Source organism: Rutidosis leptorrhynchoides, chromosome 10 (assembly GCF_046630445.1).
Source record: "Rutidosis leptorrhynchoides isolate AG116_Rl617_1_P2 chromosome 10, CSIRO_AGI_Rlap_v1, whole genome shotgun sequence".
Lineage (NCBI taxonomy): Eukaryota > Viridiplantae > Streptophyta > Magnoliopsida > Asterales > Asteraceae > Rutidosis > Rutidosis leptorrhynchoides.
The window spans coordinates 226,110,017-226,130,466 of NC_092342.1; the positions used below are offsets into that span (position 1 = coordinate 226,110,017).

At 34.4% G+C, this 20,450-nt stretch overlaps 1 non-coding gene across 1 annotated transcript; it reads left to right on the top strand.

Moving 5' to 3' along the window:
* Positions 1–17,618: 17,618 nt before the first annotated feature.
* LOC139873882 (small nucleolar RNA R71) lies at positions 17,619–17,725 on the top strand. The gene has a single exon (XR_011767594.1). It is a non-coding gene; the product is annotated as a small nucleolar RNA R71 (small nucleolar RNA).
* Positions 17,726–20,450: the final 2,725 nt, after the last annotated feature.

A 20,450-nucleotide genomic window follows, 5' to 3' on the forward strand; every position in this document is an offset into this window, starting at 1 on the left:
TATTCAGATGACATATTCATGTTAGCAAGAAACGAAACCAAACTGTTGATCTCTTAGGACAAGAGACTTAATTAATGGCATATACCTATTCTTACTTTCCAAGTACCTTTCAAGGTAAATAGTTCACTTCTGAGCCCACGAGACTCTCGGAACTTTGATACACTCCTTCCTATTCAAATACGGTACCATTATTGGTCACTCCTCAAAATTTCGGGACGAATTTTTCTTTAACAGGTGGGTAATGTATCGACCCGGCTTTTTTGACTTGCTTTTGTGCTTTGTGCTTTCACGAAACTGCGTATATGTGCGTACTGAGCTAGTTTATGCTCTGGGATCTTATTTAATGATTAATTAATTTCGTTAATATCTTACAACGTGCTATTAAGTGTGTAATCACTTAACTTGATCCCCGAAAGCTTTTACGACCGTTGGTGTCACTTGACGTTTGAAACGAGCTATGTACTTGGTACACGCTTAACTTTGGTCATGATCGGAATATTATGACTACGTAATACTAATTGTTATTTTATAATAACAATTACTTGGGTTTTGGATGCTTAATTACGCTTAGTAATTTACTAGAGCACACTAGTTAGTCTTGTTGAACTTTCTACCTTGTGGACTTTAGCCCACCCTACTCTAGCTAGTGGACTATTTAATTAGCCCAAGTTTAATAAGTTTATGACCCATATAAATGTAAGACAAATGCCCATTTATTAGAGGGAACACACTAGCATTTTTGTTAACCATAATCACAATTGTTGCATGGGATCCCAACATAAGCACCAACTTTTGACAACCATTAATCAAAAAGTAAAAGTTGTCCCCCCTTGTCTCCCCCCATACCCACGGCCTAACCACCCCTTTTCCCCTATAAATACCACACAAACCTCACCCATTTTACACTTGATCTCATTCACATATTACACACACTTACTCTCTAATTCTCTCTCTAGTCTTTCTCACTCTAAAAAGTGTAAGTTTTAAATTTTCTTCTTCTTCTTTTCTTCTTCATAAAGTCGACATCATCATCATCATTTAAATGATCAATCTTTTAGCTTTTGATCTTGTATATCTTGTAGATTCAAACTTCAGTTTGAATCCTTCAAGAACATGAAAGATTCAAGCTTTCTAGCTTTGAATCTTCATTTACTTGCTAGATCTAGGTTTTTTAGCTTATGATTTCTTTATTTTGTTATAAAGATCAAAACTTGTGTTTATGATCTTCATGTAACTTGAAGATCTAGTCTTTTGCTTTAAGGATCTTCAAGAACATTAAAGATCCAAGCTTTCTAGCTTAGGGTTTCATTATTTTGTTAAAGATCTTAGCTTTTTAGCTTATGGTCTCATTACTTTCATTAGATCTTAGCTCTTTAGCTTATGGTCCCATTAATCTTGTAAAGATCCAAGCTTTCTAGCTTAGGGTTTTCTTAATACTTGAGATCTAAGTTATTATTGTAGATCTCACTTACTTGGAACCTTTTTGTGATTGTTGTGATGATAAAGATCAAGTCTTTATCATCTCACATGATGTAGATGCATAAACTTGTGTAAAAAGGGCAAAGGTTGAAGCTTTATTGGGTTTATGCAATAAAGAGGCAATCTTGATGTTCAAAACTTGTAGAATGATAGCTTTTACTCTTAGTTGTGTGTTGATGGTTGAAACTTGCTCAAAGTGATGCTAAAACAACAAAGATTTGTACACTTGAAGCTTACACGCATCAAGGATGAGAACTGTGATGAGCATCAAGCACCAAGAAACTCACCGGAGCACTTGTTTGCTGTTTTTCGGGGTCTGATCATACTCTCTGGGCTTCTGGAAAGTTGATTTTCAGATAGTTCGTTTCGAGTAGATGACTTTTTGTTTAGGCCTCGCCTAAATCCGATATACGGTTTAGGATTTATAGCCTTCCGAAAGTCACTACGCCTTTGTAACGTTGTGCTGAAATTTCTGACCTACTCGCACTTAAACCGTCCCCATGGTCAAACGAAGACGAGTTAGGTTCTAAAAATTGGTCACGGTTAGAGGACTCACATACGGAGCCTTGGCCACTGACTACGCGTCTTTTCGATTTGTATAGATGTCGTAACAGCTGTCCAAAGTCAGCCTTTTGTTTCGACCTCTATTCTTGTTAAACTTACCTTAGCTTTGATGAATGATGATGATGATGATGATGACACTTAAACTTAATTTATGCACTTTTAAACTTATGGGGACAACATACTGACCTAGTGACCTTTGACTTAGGTTGACGACCTTTCGGACCGACTTACTACCTGCATACGTTTCATATCGACTTTTACAGCTTATTCACTGTGAGTTATAGCATCCCTTATTACGTTTTACAATTTTTGGGACTGAGAATACATGTGCTTTTTACGTTTTACATACTAGACACAAGTACTTAAACTTTACATATGTGCGGGTGATATAACGGCAGAAAGATTTCCCTTAGCTCGGTAACGTTTAATCATTGGTTTCCTAACCGTGAACGCGAATCTTAGATATGGATCCATAGGGTTTGACAACCCCACTCGGGCTAGTCGCGCTAGCATTCAACGGGTATTTAATACTTCGAGGACAAACGCACTCACCAGGTGTACTTTTAGGGGGTGATATACTTACGTTAAGTCTAGTTACCGGGTGCCCACGGTTAAGCATATACTTTTCATACTAATTTAAACTGCTGGTTGAAGCACTGAAATCTCGTGGTCTACATTAATTTACTGATTACAAACAAACTATAGCTCACCAACATTCGTGTTGACTTTTAAGCGTGTATTTCTCAGGTGCTTAGACATTGTTGCTTCCGCTGTTAGACTTGTTGTCTTGGTTTTATAGACTTGCTGCAATGGACCTGATGTGTTAGATTTCCGCTGCATTACTTAGAGATGTCTCAATCATGAAACTTTTATTTTGCATTCGTAACTTATGTTATTTTCAAACAATGGCTTTGTAACGACCTTTGGGTCACATACTTATGTTAATGCTTCTATTCATAGGAAGCGCGCTATCTTTTGTAAAACGCTATCTTTTTATGAATGCAAAACTGGTTTTCAAATAGCATATAGTGTTTGACCTTGTAATGATCATGTTGTTGATGAACCATACACGATGGTTTTGTACGGGGCGTCACAGATTGGATACTAACCGGTTACATAACTTAAAGTTCCCCTTAATCCTAGCATCGTGAATCCGTTTATAAAGTTTCTTCATTGAACTGTTAATAACGGGGTCATTTAATTTCGTATCAGTAATGGGGTTCTTTATTATTCTAACGACCCGTCCTAATCCATCTGGACGAATACATTACCTTTGGTTATATCGCGAGGTATTTGACCTCTATATGATACATGTTACAAACATTGCATTCTTTTTTAGAAGACAAACTTTCATTTCATCAAAAGTTGATGATATGCATACCATTTCATAATATATCCAACTATAATTAACTTAATAATAATCTTGATGAACTCAACAACTCGAATGCAACGTCTTTTGAAATTTATCATGAATGACTCCAAGTAATATCTCTAAAATGAGCAAATGCACAGCGGGAGATTTCTTTAATACCTGAGAATAAACATGCTTTAAAGTGTCAACCAAAAGGTTGGCGAGTTCATTAGTTTATCATAAACAATTATTTCCAATTATGTAATAGACCACAAGATTTCAAATATTTAATTGTACACGTAACCCGAGTACAAAATAATACGCGTAACCTGCGAATTAAAAATTCATTCATATGGCGAACACCTGGTAATCGACATTAACAAAAATGCATCTAGAATATCTCCATCATTCCGGGACTCTCATCGGACATGATAAAATCGAAGTACTAAAGCATCCGTAACCCGGATGGGGTTTGTAAGGCCCAATAGATCTATTTTTAGGATTCGCATCAATTAGGGTGTCTGTTCCCTAATTCTTAGATTACCAGACTAAAAATGGTGATATTCGATTCGATAATCCAACCATAGAATGTAGTTTCGATTACTTGTGTCTATTTCGTAAAACATTTGTAAAAGCAGCGCATGTATTCTCAGTCCCAAAAATATATTTTGCAAAAGCATTTAAAAAGGGAGCAAATGAAACTCACATAATGTATTTTTTAGTAAAAATACATATGACGATATTGAACAATGCAGGGTTGGCCTCGGATTCACAAACCTATATCAATTGTATTTCTATTAAAACATATAATCGTAACAGAACAATTTATTTATTTTATCTTAATTTATATATTATATAATTAATTTGTGTATATATTCAAAATGATTAATGTCTATATAGTTATTTTAATATGTCCATATTTATATTATTGTTTAGTGTTATAAAAAAAATATCAATAGTTTGCTATATGTAAGTATTTAAATAAAACAATTAATAAGTTTGATATATATGGTTATGTGAAATATTAATATAATTATAGTATATGTAATAAGTATATTTTATGTACAAAATATTTATCTGTTTAAAATGATAGTTTTGATAATGATAATGATTTACTAATAATAATAATAATGACTTTATTAATAATAATACTAATAATGATATTGTTAATACTGATACTTATAGTAATATAATAGAAATCTTATTAATAATGATAATATTAATAATTATTTTACATAACAATAATACTTATATTGATAATAATATTAGTAATAACATTAATAATAATAATAATCATAATTGTAACTAAGGTTATGATAATAATAATAATAAACGATAACTAATACTTATATCAGTAATAACTAAAAATCATGTTTCTACTAATAATTAAAATTAAAATAATGATAGTAATGATAATAATAATAACTCTATTTCTAATATTTATGTTCAATACTAGATATAATACTATTAATAATACCCATTTTACTTATTTTGATTATAATGATATAAACTAAATTAAGGATAGTAATAGGAATCATGATAATAATATCTAACATAACTATAACAATAACAATAATAATAATAATAATAATAATAATAATAATAATAATAATAATAATAATAATAATAATAATAATAATAATAATAATAATAATAATAATAATAATAATAATAACTACCTCATAAAATCGGCCCAAAAAAATTAGTGACCCTGCCAAGGCTCGAACCCGAGACCTCTAGCTCACCCGACACTCGTCCAAACCATTCAGCCATTTATGTCTTTCTGATTTCACCTACCTGCTAACTTATATAACCCGTATACTATATGACTCCTTCTTCTTCCCTCAAATCAGACGACCCAAATTATTTAAATCTTAATAACACTTACGAAATAGATTTTAGGATTTAACATTCGACACAAAAACAATTAGTTATGGTTAACTGGATTTAAAAAGAAAATAAAAAAAAATACAGGAACCAGTGTGCTGCTATTCGCGACCTTTATAAAAAAAATTGATTTTGAATTTATAGAACGTTTTAGCTCAAGCTTCCTACATGAAATATGTTTTAAAACTTTCCTATAATCTTTATAAATCCTCAATTTCACTTACTTCGTAACACGAAATTCGAATTTACATGAAGAACATTGTTTGACTTTTTGAAACGTAAACTTTGACTCCAAAATTCTTACTCTATACTAAAAATTGGGATTTGAAACCTTCCAGAAAGTTTAAATGAAGGATTTAGAATAGAACTGCATTTATAGAATTTGAAATAAAGCACGAATTCGAATTTTGGCTAAAATGGATGAAGAACAGAGGTTAGAAGAGTTGTTTTAAAAATTTTCTGTTAAATTCTTCAAATATTTGCAGCTGTAATTATTTATTGATAATGATAGATAAATTAATCGAATAGGTTTAAGTCCAATTAACATAAATCAATCGGCTTAATTTTATAGAATAAAAGGTCGATGGAAATTTTAACAAGGGAAAAAAAATAAAGCTAGATGTAGACTCCTAACTGAATTGAATCATATCTGTGAATTGGAGATCGACACTTTAATAATTTAGAGACAAAACAAAATTTTAATACAGGTTGATTGAGATGTTAATGGAATCGTACATATTTTTTTTTTATATCTTGTAAATAATATAAATATAAATATATTATTAGTAATAATACTATTTAATAATAAATATATTAATAATAATAATCATAATATTATTTATATAATAATACGTTTAAAATAATAATAATGATGGTATTAATAATAATAATAATAATGATAATTTCAATTAGTTTAATAATTAATTATAATGATAGTAAAAATGATAATAATAATAATAATAAAAGTAAAAATAATAATAATAATAATAATAATAATAATAATAATAATAATAATAATAATAATAATAATAATACTAATACTAATATTAATACTAATTATAATAATTCTTAATGATAATGATAAGAATAATATCTAATAATAATACTAATATTAATCATAATATTTAAAATTTTAATTTTACTACTAGTTATAATAATAATGATATTGACAATAATTATAAAAATATTAATAATAAATAATAATCATAAATCAAATGTACCAAATTTCATATATAAATAATAATATTAATAATACTGATATTAATACTAATATTAATATTTATATAAGTAATAATATTAATATAACAACTATATTTTAACTTGTATTGTATATTATTAATTATGTAATATCTATTAATCATATAACATATTATATAATAACTTTTATTGAATCATTATTACTTATAAATTTTATATATGTTATAATATACATATAATAATAATTATACATAGAAATTATATATATTTATATATAGATTCATTTTAAATTACATCAAAATTATTTTGTATTTTATTTTACATATTTAATTCTATTGCTTAATTTATATATTATAATTTCAAACTAATATATATACATGTTTATTTACAAACAAATGTTCGTGAATCGTCGGGCATATTCAAAGGTTAAATGAAGCCATATAATTAGTTCAAAAATTCAGAGACTCAACATTACAGACTTTGCTTATCGTGTTGAAATCATATAAAGATCAAGTTTAAATTTGGTCGGAAATTTCCGGGTCGTCACAGTTATCATGTAATCATTAGGTGTTACTTCATATTCCCCACACTTAGACGTTTTATTATTGCTAAGCACTACCGTTGGAGTTGGTAAAACAATATGGTTCTCACCGATCGTTTTATTGATTCAACGGTTTTGGTTGGTGGAGATTTAGACTTTCGAATCATAAAGGTGATTGAATTGTCACCATCACTAAGTGTCATTCTACCCTCTTTTACATTAATTAACGCCCCGGTGGATGCTAAGAATGGTTGACCTAAAATTAGAGGAATGTTTGAGTCCTCTTCTATGTCAATGACAATAAATTCAACTAGAAAGGTTAAATTACCCACTTGAACGGGTAGGTTGTTAGCAATTCCAACTGGGTGCCTAATGGTTTGGTCAAAGAGTCGAACACTTATTTCTGTTGGACTTAACTCACCTACACCTAATCTCTTATATAATGAAAGAGGCATAACACTCACACTTGCACCTAAATATGCTATTGCAGCATACATGACACAATTACTAAGTAGACAAGGAATAATAAATTCACCCGGATCACCCAACTTGGGTGGCAGTTTCGGTGGAACTGTCTTCACCGGGTTTATTTTTACGATTTTTGTTTCTTGCACTTTCTTATTCTTCTTCTTCCTTCCAAAGGTATCACAAACTTTATTACCTATTACTAGCTCATACTCAACTCCTTTTATTGGAAACGAAATGGGTGGTCTGTATGGTGCAACCACGGGCTTTACATACTCGGGTGGTGGTGGTGGTGTAACTTCTTCATCGTTACTCCCATCTAAAACCTTCCTATCTTCTGATGATGGTTTTTCAGAATTCGTTGAAACTATGTTAACATTCTCATTCCGAGGATTTACTTCAGTATTACTCGGTAGCTTTCCTTGTTTCCTTTCACTCATCATGCTAACCAGAGTACCTACTAGTTTTTCTAAATTTAAAATGGAAGCTTGTTGAGTTCTAAATGACTCATCAAACCTCTCATTCGTTTGGGTTTGAGATGTAATAAATTGTGTTTGAGATTCAACTAGCTTTAATACCATTTCTTCCAGATTTGACTTTTTCTCTTCGGTTTGTTGTGGTGGTTTATGCAGGCCAGGTCTTTGTTGATTGAAAGTGTTATTTTGAGTTGGTTGGTTATTCGGACCTTATTGGCTATACGAGTTATTGTTGGGCCCATTTGGATTGTAAAGAATGTTTTGATTTCGATTGAAGTTTGGCCTTGGCGGTTGATAATTATTTTGATCATTATTTCCCTGCCTTTGGTTCATGTAGGAAACATTTTATCGTTGTTCCATGGTTTGTTCAATGTGACAATCATTCGTTAAGTGTGCTCCACCGCATTGCTCACAACTGATTCGTATTGCGTGAATATATCTAGTCATCTTTTCCATTCGTCTCTCGAAAGCATCTATTTTTGCGGAAATGGAATCAAAATCATAGCTAGAATCGGCTCTAGTTGCTTTAGATGAAGGAAAAATATCTTTTTCTTGGTGCCACTCATGCGAGTGGGATGCTGTATTATCAATTATCTTGTGAGCTTCGGTTGCAGTTTTCTTCATTGTAACAACCCAAACCAAACCACGAACAACCCGCGTTAAAATACGAAATAAAAAAAAAATTTATTTCCTGTTCAGCATGTGGCGCGGCGCGCCAAACTGGTCTGTCCAAAAAAGTTTTAAACGCGAAAAAGATCGACTACTTCCCGTCATAATTAGACCGAAGGCTTTCACCAACATTTTCACATATTTAAAACTAACACGATTCAAACATAAAAACAAGTTTTAAATGATGGGGCCCACATTGGCCGATTTACGAGTTTTATACAAAATATGAGTTTCGACCGCCAAAAAGTTTAAGTACCAAACTACACAACGAGCATGGCGTTTGGGATTAAACTACCCAAGTCTCGGTTAAACTCCAAGAACTAATACTTCCAAAAAGCGTCCCCTAATCAACAAAGAGGGATCTCTATTCCATGATAATGCCCTTACCCTTGTCCACAACCGAACCTATAAAAATAGTAAACAACGAGAGGGTAAGCAAAGCTTAGTGAATGCAATAATTATACACATACATATATAATCTACTTACTTGCATCACTTACACATTATCGCACACGAGCTAGCAATTCGACAACCATGCAAAAACATTAAGTATATACTAATAACCGCAAATTCATAAGGAGCTAGCAATACCAATAGCATATAGTTCATAATTAAATATGCTAACACAACATTCTTATAACCATGGTTAACCAATCGAGCAAGGGAACGGTACTTAAAAGGCCGTTGGAGTTCATAACATCCGTTAGTGTTACTTAAACGACGCGTAATCACTAATCCCCCAGGTGATGACTTAAACAACGCGACTCACTCACCCCATGACAATGTGGTGTCTTGAATAACGCGACGAATCCACATGCAAATCAAAACGATGAGTGGTGTCTTAAACAACGCGACATCCACTCCCATGACAATGTGGTGCCTTAGACAACACGACAATGCCACATGTCAATCAAACAATGAGTAGTGTCTTAAATAACGCTAAAATACTACTCGTTACATAGAACGTGGTGTCTTAACAACGCGACAATGCCACATCCATTCTACACAAATAAATACATTATATACATACACGCATAATTATTCCACTCACCTTACGCCTTCGGTGAATCAATAAAATCAAGCTTGAATCTTCAAGGTAACATACCTATTATCATGCACATACAATCAATCAACCATTCAAGTTGGTCAAACTCACAACACTTACCACTACTATGTCATTTTGACCCATTTGGACACCTAACCCATAATTGGGTCCTCTTTTGCCAAAACCCTAACATTAGCTAAGTTAGGTCTTAAAACATCATTTAACACTAGGTTTAGGCATTAATCACAAACATTTACTAACTTAGGTCCATTTTGACCCATTTGACCCATTTAAGGTCAACACACCCATTTCGGGTCATCCACTAACCCACACAACACCCATTTACATATAATATAGGTGTTCTAGCAATTACTAACTAATTAAGGTTTATTAACAACAATTAATACTTGAAAAACCCTAGTTAGTCATCTTTGAGTCAACATAACCCAAATTCACCCAAAACACCCAATTTACTAACAAATGGGTCTTAGTGTTCATCACCTACACAAACCCTAACTCTTAAACAATTAAAAGAAGGAAGTTAGGTTTAGGGCTTACCACAACTATCAAAACATAGAAATTGAGGAGATGAACAACTTTAGTGCTTGCACTTTGACCCGATTTGAGCTTCTTCTTCCTTAATTTGAGCTCTCTCACTCTAGAATCTAACTCTCTCTCTAGAATTGATTGGAAGATGATAAGGTAGGTGAATATGGAGTAAATGACACTCCAAACAACTGATCCAAGCCTTAAAGTCGGACCTTAAGTGGTTTTACCAAAATGCCCTCAAAATATCTTGATAAAAAAACAAAGTGAGCTGTCAGCCCGTAATGGCGCGGCGCGCCAAATGCCCAGTTCAACTTCTTTTGTCTTTTAATTATATACAACGTAAACCCCACAACTTGAATAACACATTCACACATATTTACAAGGAAAAATATCCGGGTCTTACAACTCTCCCCCACTTACATCGGAGCGCGTCCTCGCGATCCAAGACGCATGACAAGCGGGAAGATAAACCAACACAAATTCCTCGGGTTCCCATGTAAACTCGGAACCTTTACTACGACGCCATTGGACCTTAAAGGTCCTCACCTCCTTGTTACGCAACATTTTCACTTTCTCATCAAGTATAGTAATCGACTCTTCAACATATTCCAACTTGTTGTCTAGCTCGATTTCGTCTAATGGCATCCACGAAGAATCATCCACAAGACACTTACGGAGGTGGGAAACATGAAATGTGTTATGGATCCCCGCAAGTTCTTCGGGTAATTCCAATCGATACGCAACTTCACCAACACGAGCTAAAACTTTGAATGGCCCAATAAATCGAGGAGCTAACTTTCCCCATTTTCGAAATCGGATAATACACTTCCATGGCGAAACCTTAAGCATTACCCTGTCGCCTTCTTGAAATTCGATCGTTCGTCTACGTTTATCGGCATACGACTTTTATCTATCTTAAGCCTTCTTCAGATGATCCCGAATAATATCAATCTTGTTATTCGTCTCCAAAACCAAATCGGTATTCCCGATTTTCCCTTGACCCACTTCACCCCAACAAATTGGAGTTTGACACCTACGCCAATAAAGCATCTCATAAGGTGGCATCCCGATACTAGTGTGATAACTATTATTGTACGAGAATTCCACCAAAGGCAAGTGCTCATCCCAACTACCACCGAAATCAATAATGCACGCCCGTAACATATCTTCCAAAGTTTGATTCGTACGTTCGGTTTGACCGTCCGTTTGAGGATGATACGCCGTGCTCAACTTTAATTGCGTACCCATATCTTCATGAATTTTTTCCCAAAATCGAGATGTGAAACGGGTATCTCGATCCGAAATAATAGATATAGGAACCCCATGTCACGAGACCACTTCCTTGATAAACTACTCAGCTAAGGCCTCCGACGATATCGCTTCTTTAATGGGAATAAACAAAGCACTTTTCATCAAATGATCAACTATCACCCAAATCGTATCAAATTGGGTTCTCACCGTCTTTGGTAACTTTGTAATGAAATCCATGGTAATGTGCTCCCATTTCAATTCCGGGATTTCTAACGGTTGCAACTTACCATACGGATTTTGGTGCTCGGCCTTAACTTGCAAACAAGTAACACATTGTTCAACATATTTTACAACATCACGCTTCATGCCCGGCCACCAATAATCTTTTCTTAAATCAAGATACATTTTCGTCTCGCCCGGGTGAATGGAATACTTTGACTTATGTGCTTCATCAAGTAGCACTTGTCGATAATCACCCATCTTCGGCACCCACACCCTTCCTTGAAAAGACAACAAACCACGCGAGCCCATAGTAATGAACTCCGATTGCCCCACAATTCGCTCCTCATGCTTGTTGTGAACGTAAGCCTCAATTTGAATTACACCTAGCTTTTCAAGAAAATCGTTAGTAATAATCATACGTAACAATCCCAATCGTAACGCCGGGTGATGACTCTTTCGACTTAACGCATCCGCGACCACATTCGCCTTGCCCGGATGATAAAGTATTTCACAATCATAATCCTTTACCACATCCATCCACCTACGTTGACGATAATTCAAATCTCGTTGATTAAAGAGATGTTTCAAACTCTTATGATCAGAATAAATCATACTCTTGACACCATACAAGTAATGGCGCCAAATTTTCAACGCATGTACCACCGCCGCCAACTCAAGATCATGAGTCGGATATCTCGTTTCGTGTTCCTTCAACTGTCGAGAGGCATAAACGATGACTTTTCCCCTTTGCATAAGAACACACCCGAGCCCGTTTAGAGAAGCATCACAATAAACCGTCATATCTTCCACACCTTCCGACAATACTAACACCGGAGCTTGGCACAACTTCTCTTTTAACAATTGAAAAGCAATTTCTTGCTCGTTTTCCCAACTAAATTTAGCATTCTTCCTCGTCAATTTCATCAATGGAGAAGCAATCTTAGAAAAGTCTTGGATAAACCGACGATAATAACCGGCCAATCCGAGAAAACTTCGGATTTCTGTAGGCGTAGTCGGTCGTCCCCAACTCTTCACCGTCTCGATCTTCCCTGGATCTACTTGAATGCCGTCTTTGTTCACAATATAACCAAGGAATTGAACTTCCCTTAGCCAAAATTCACATTTGGAGAACTTTGCATACAACTTCTCCTTTCGTAACGTCTTCAATACTTCACGCAAATGACGTTCATGTTCGTTCATACTTTTCGAGTAGACTTGTATGTCGTTAATGAACACTATTACCGACTTGTCCAACATGGGTTGGCACACTCGGTTCATAAGATCCATGAATGCCGCCGGTGCATTCGTAAGACCAAAAGGCATCACCACAAATTCAAAATGCCCATAACGCGTTCGAAAAGCCGTTTTCTCGATGTCTTCCTCACGGACCCGCATTTGGTGATAGCCGGACCGTAGGTCGATTTTAGAGAAATACATTGCACCTTGGAGTTGGTCAAACAGATCGTCAATCCTAGGCAAAGGATAATGATTCTTGATCGTCACTTTGTTCAACTCCCGATAATCGATGCACATCCGCATACTACCATCCTTCTTCTTTACGAACAATATCGAAGCGCCCCACGGCGAACACTTGGTCGAATAAAACCCTTTTCGAGCAACTCTTAGATTTGATTTAACAACTCTTACATTTCCGTCGGTGCTAAATGATAAGGAGTTTTAGCAATGGGGGTAGCCCCCGGAACCAACTCAATGCGAAATTCAACTTGTCTTTCCGCCGGAACACCCGGTAACTTGTCCAGAAAAACGTCTTCAAATTCATTAATCACCGGAATTTCACGAATGGGTGGTGGCTCATTACGAGTATCAACAACATGAGCAAGGAAAGCCATGCCACCAGTAACAATGAAACGACGTGCCCGTGCAAAAGTGCATATCGACACCGGTCTCCTTCGCTTATTGCCATGAATAATTAACTCTCCCCCACTTGGGGTCTTTACACGAATAAACTTATCATGGCATGCAATATCGGCTCTATAACGATCGAGCCAATCCATACCAACGACAACATCAAAATCGCCCAAGGTCATCGGGATGAGATCAATTTCAAAACTTTCAGCACTAAACACAACATTACAATTTCTACACACATCAACCACTAGCGCCGTCTTGCCATCCGCTATTTCAACTTCTACCGGAAGGCTTAACTTTACTAGCGGTTTATTTAACTTAGGCACAAATCTTGGAGACATTAAAGACAAATTAGCACCACTATCAAAAAGTATCCGCGCCGGATTAGAGTTAACCATGAAAGTACCTGAAACGACTTCATTGGATTGTTTGGCTTCTTCATTCGTCATCAAGTAATTACGACCCCTAGCCGTACCCACCGCCTTCTGTAGCCGCTTGACATTATCATTGCGCAACTCGGGACACTCGGGCCTCTTGTGCCCTTCTTTACCACAATTGAAACAATTAAATTTGGTTGTAGAAGGTGGGTTGGTGCAATCACGGGCCATGTGCCCCTTCGCCCACAATTATGACCAGAATAACGAAATTCCCTCGGAACACTCTTCTTCACACTACCGACGCTCTCGGTTGCACCTTTACTCTTTTTGTTCGAATGACTAGTAGCTTCGAACTTCCTCTTACCAAAAGTAAAACTACTCTTTCTCAACACAAGTGCTTCAAAACCTTTAGCCATGTTAAACAACTCTTCGAAGCTTTTCACCACGTTCACACTAATCTATTCTTGATAACTATCGTTCAAGGTTCGATAGAAATCTTCTTTCAACATCTTATCATTCCCGACATACTCCGGGCAAAATTGGGTCTTGGACAAAAACACGGATTTGAGAGTGTTCAAATCCATCGACCCTTGCCTCAAGGTACGTAGCTCGTCCTTAAGCCTTGTAAGATCGGTCAGAGTTCGGTATTCGTCGAAAAACTCCGTCTTGAATTCATCCCAAGTGAAGTCCATGCATTACACTTCACCATAAAGATGGATTTTCGCGTCCCACCATAACTTAGCATCGCCCCTTAACATGCTAGACCCATACCTTGTCTTCTTATCGAGAGGACATTCGCAAGTACGAAAAGCCCCCTCCATATCGGAGATCTAACGGGCACTTTTAAGAGGATCTCTTTCGCCCTCAAAAGTGGGAGGTTGAGAATCCTTGAAGTTCTTATAGAAAAAGTCCCGTCTTCCGACATTATCATCATGAAGAACGGCCTTGACTTGCTCTTTGACTACATTGACTAATTGCTCGTCAATCGAGTCTAGAAACATCTTCTTAATCTCCTCAAGATATTCCGCCTTTTAACGTTTAAAGATGGCCTCAACCTTGGCCGTGAACTCGGGGTCCTCACTCGTGCCCCCATTATCGGAGTCGTGTCCGTTTCTCATCTTCATTCTATAAAACGAAGTAGGTTAAAAGGCGAAAAAAGGACATAACACGTATGTATATACATATACACCACACTACTCCATCTTGCTCAACAATCGTCGTACATTGCTTGTTCGTCACGATTTGCGCCGGTAACAATGGTAGCTAATCATTGTTACGCGAGCACATCGCATTAACTTGCTAGTACAACATCTATCTCGCTTGATGATTGTAAAAAATATCACAAAACAATTAGCACGAGGTTAGTTAACATAAACCAAAGTACTAACAATTCCCGATCCGGCCCAAAGTCCTACAAGTCCCGCATAAAGCGTACACACAATAGAGTCTAAGTCTATGTACCTATCTCAAGTCGCCTAAATCCCTTAAACCATGCTCTGATACCACTTGTAACAACCCAAACCAAACCACGAACAACCCGCGTTAAAATACGAAATAAAAAAAAATTATTTCCTATTCAGCATGTGGCGCGGCGCGCCAGATGGCTACGCGGCGCGCCAAACTGGTCTGTCCAAAAAAGTTTTAAACGCGAAAAAGATCGACTACTTCCCGTCATAATTAGACCGAACGCTTTCACCAACATTTTCAAATATGTAAAACTAACACGATTCAAACATACAAACAAGTTTTACATGATGGGGCCCACATTGGCCGATTTACGATTTTAATACAAAATATGAGTTTCGACCGCCAAAAAGTTTAAATACCAAACTAAACTACGAGCATGGCGTTTGGGATTAAACTACCCAAGTCTCGGTCAAAATCCAAGAACTAATACTTCCAAAAAGCGTCCCCTAATCAAAAAAGCGGGATCTCTATTCCATGATAATGCCCTTACCCTTGTACATAACCGAACCTATAAAAATAGTAAACAACGAGAGGAGTAAGCAAAGCTTAGTGAATGCAATAATTATACACATACATATATAATCTACTTACTTGCATCACTTACACATTATCGCACACGAGCTAGCAATTCGACAACCATGCAAAAACATTAAGCATATACCAATAACCGTAAATTCATAAGGAGCTAGCAATACCAATAGCATATAGTTCATAATTAAATATGCTAACACAACATTCTTATAACCATGGTTAACCAATCGAGCAAGGGAACGGTACTTAAAAGGCCGTTGGAGTTCATAACATCCGTTAGTGTTACTTAAATGACGCGTAATCACTAATCCCCCGGGTGATGTCTTAAACAACGCGACTCACTCACCCCATGAAAATGTGGCGTCTTAAACAACGCGACGAATCCACATGCCAATCAAAACGATGAGTGGTGTCTTAAACAACGCGACATCCACTTCCATGACAATGTCGTGCCTTAGACAACGCGACAATGCCACATGTCAATCAAACAATGAGTAGTGTCTTAAACAACGCGACAATACTACTCGTTACATAGAACGTGGTGTCTTAACAACGCGACAATGCCACATCCATTCTACACAAATAAATACATTATATACATACACGCATAATTATTCCACTCACCTTACGCCTTCGGTGATTCAATAAAATCAAGCTTGAATCTTCAAGGTAACGCACCTATTATCACGCACATACAATCAATCAACCATTCAAGTTGGTCAAACTCACAACACTTACCACTACTATGTCATTTTGACCCATTTGGACACCTAACCCATAATTGGGTCCTCTTTTGCCAAAACCCTAACATTAGCCAAGTTAGGTCTTAAAACATCATTTAACACTAGGTTTATGCATTAATCACAAACATTTACTAACTTAGGTCCATTTTGACCCATTTGACCCATTTAAGGTCAACACACCTATTTCGGGTCATCCACTAACCCACACAACATCCATTTACATATAATATAGGTGTTCTAGAAATTACTAACTAATTAAGGTTTATTAACAACAATTAATACTTGAAAAACCCTAGTTAGTCATCTTTGAGTCAACATAACCCAAATTCACCCAAAACAACCAATTTACTAACAAATGGGTCTTAGTGTTTATCACCTACACAAACCCTAACTCTTAAACAATTAAAACAAGGAAGTTAGGTTTAGGGCTTACCACAACTATCAAAACGTAGCAATTGAGGAGATGAACAACTTTAGTGCTTGCACTTTGACCCGATTCGAGCTTCTTCTTCCTTAATTTGAGCCCTCTCTCACTCTAGAATCTAACTCTCTCTCTAGAATTGATTGGAAGATGATAAGGTGGGTGAATATGGAGTAAATGACACTCTAAACAACTGATCCAAGCCTTAAAGTCGGACCTTAAGTGGTTTTACCAAAATGCCCTCAAAATATCTTGATAAAAAAAACAAAGTGAGCTGTCAGCCCGTAATGGCGCGGCGCGCCATAAGGCCGCGCAGCGCGCCAAATGCCCAGTTCAGCTTCTTTTATCTTTTAATTATATACAACGTAAACCCCACAACTTGAATAACACATTCACACATATTTACAAGGAAAAATATCTGGGTCTTACATTCATAATGGAACCACCAGCTGCTGTGTCGATGTCTTTTTGTGTGGCGACGTCGACGCAGATTTGCACTTTTTGAAAAGTATCTAACCCGTGTTGAGGACATCATCTCAACATCCTTTCGAATCTTGTCCATGCCTCATATAACGTTTCATTTGGCTTTTGCACAAATGTGGCAATTTCTCCTTGAAGTCTCACGGATTTAGATGCCAGAAAGAATCTTTGAAGAAAATTTTCAACTAAAACATCCCATGTGTCAATCGCTCCTTCAGGTAATGATTCTAACCAATCTTTGGCTTCTCCCTTTAAAGTCCAGGGAAACAACATAAGATAAATTATTTCATCCTCAAATTCTCGAATTTTAAATAGATTACAAATCCTATTAAAAGTTTGAAGATGTTCGTTCGAATCTTCTTTTATTGTACCACTAAATTGGCACTGATTAGTGACCATGTGTAAGATTTGTCCTTTGATTTCAAAATCTGGTACATTAACATCTGGCTAATTAATGGCGTGACCTTGGCCCGTGCGTGTGGCTCTCATTCGATCTTCCATACTTTGAGGTTCTGTTTCTTCCATATCGTAAATAGTTGAGTCCAAATCACTATGTGACGACCCGGAAATTTCTGACTAAATTTAAACTTTATCTTTATATTATTCTGACACGATAAGCAATGTTTGTTAAGTTAAATCTCAAGGATTTTAAACTATGTTTATACATTCATTTAAACCTCGACCAAATTCCAATGATTCACGAACCATTAAATGAACATATATGAATATGTATGTATATGTGTATATGTTATAAATTGAAAATGTCAACAAAGTATTTAAACGTATAATGCTTTATATGAACGTATTTGTTTCAATATGATTATCGACGAAATTAAAAAAATATATTAAATGATTGAATTATCAGAAACATTGAATTATGATTACAAGTCTCTGTTAAGAGGTCCACTATGATTTGAGAAAATCTATTCCTCTTAACGATATTCAGAATAATTTGTAAAGCTATTTATAAATAAAAATAAAAAGTGTCATTTACAAAAGTTAGACAAAAGCTAGTGGAGAATTGGTTTTCATAATATTCTATTAATCTATTTTCAAACGTACAAAAACGTTTTCAGTTTAAAAAGAACTTTATTATTAAAACGTATATAACTTTTATAAATATCTAGAATCACTTTTGACAACTCATTACTTAACCAGTATAATAAATATAACGATATTTATATTTTATTTCATTAAATATATATAACGATTTAAATTAATATTATATATATTTATACGTGTATTATACATACATAGTTTTTATACTTTTACTATACTTTAACTTTAATAATTCACTTTAATAATTCACTTTAATAATTCATACTTTAATAATTCACTTTAATAATTCATACTTTAATAATTCACTTTAATAATTCATACTTTAATAATTCACTTTAATAATTCATACTTTAATAATTCACTTTAATAATTCATACTTTAATAATTCACTTTAATAATTCAAAAATCTATTATAAATAGAATTCAATAGGTTTCATTATTTCATAGAAACTTGAAAATATATTTCTCTAAACTCTCTCAATCGATTATATATATATATATATATATATATATATATATATATATATATATATATATATATATATATATATATATATATATATATTTGCTCTGTATTATTTCAAGATATTATTATTATACATAAAATATTACGACGGAGTGATGTCCGAGTGATTTCAAAATAGTTTTTTTGAATGAGTCGAAGCTAAGGAAATTATGGGTTATAGCTATGGAGGTGATGGGTATGGTTCATGGGTATGCTCGTGAGGTCAATCTAGTGTTTATCATCTCCGTTGCGTCTACGTACTTTCCTGCAATATTGAATCTCAATATTGATACGCGAGCACTCATAACTTAACTTTTATATATCAATAGTGTATCCCTGACTAGTGCTCGAGTATATAGGATTATGCATGCTTGTACATTCGATATTGTCCTTAGATAGGTTTGTTGAATCCTGAATTAGATACATATGCTACTGAGATAGGGTATATGATATGCATGTCATTGGAAAGCTAGCGAAAAATTAAGAACTTTTCATTTAGATATCGAATGGTTTCGATGAACGAATTTGAAGTTATAGTCAACTGAATTTTAGTATTATTGTTAAAATGATTATTATTACTATCGTCGTTATTATTTTAATAGAAATATCATTGTTATTATAAAATATCATTATTACTATTATGTTAGTATTATCATTTTATCATAATAACATTTTTAGTAAATATAAATATTGTTATTTTTTATAGAATAATAATAATTATTATTACAAAATAATACAACTTTTACTTATTATTATTATGATCAATATTATTTTATCAAATAAATAGGGGATACACAGATATTTTTCACCACGCGTAATATAATTACATTAATAATACTTACCACTATAGTTTTACGATATTAAGTGAAGTTTATAAATTTTACTACTTAAGATATATAAAAGTATATTTTATCATATATAAACGTTAATATAAATTTTTATTAATAAATGACTTTTATTATTATAAAATCTAATAAATATATTTAAATATATAAAACGACTATAGTTAAGTTATATAATAAACACGTATAAATTTTAAAAGTCATTTTGGGTCAAGTGGACTTTTGTTGACTTTTGCATATTAGTCTCGAGCATTAGCATTGTGGTACACTATGACTTGACCAAAAATTGTTAGACAAATATTGACCAACATATAAATATATATAATTAATATAGGTTCGTGAATCTGAGGCCAACCTTACACTTGTTAAATGACGTTATATGTATTTTTACTACGAAATACAGTATGGTGAGTTTCATTTGCTCCCTTTTATATATATTTTTGGGACTGAGAATACATGC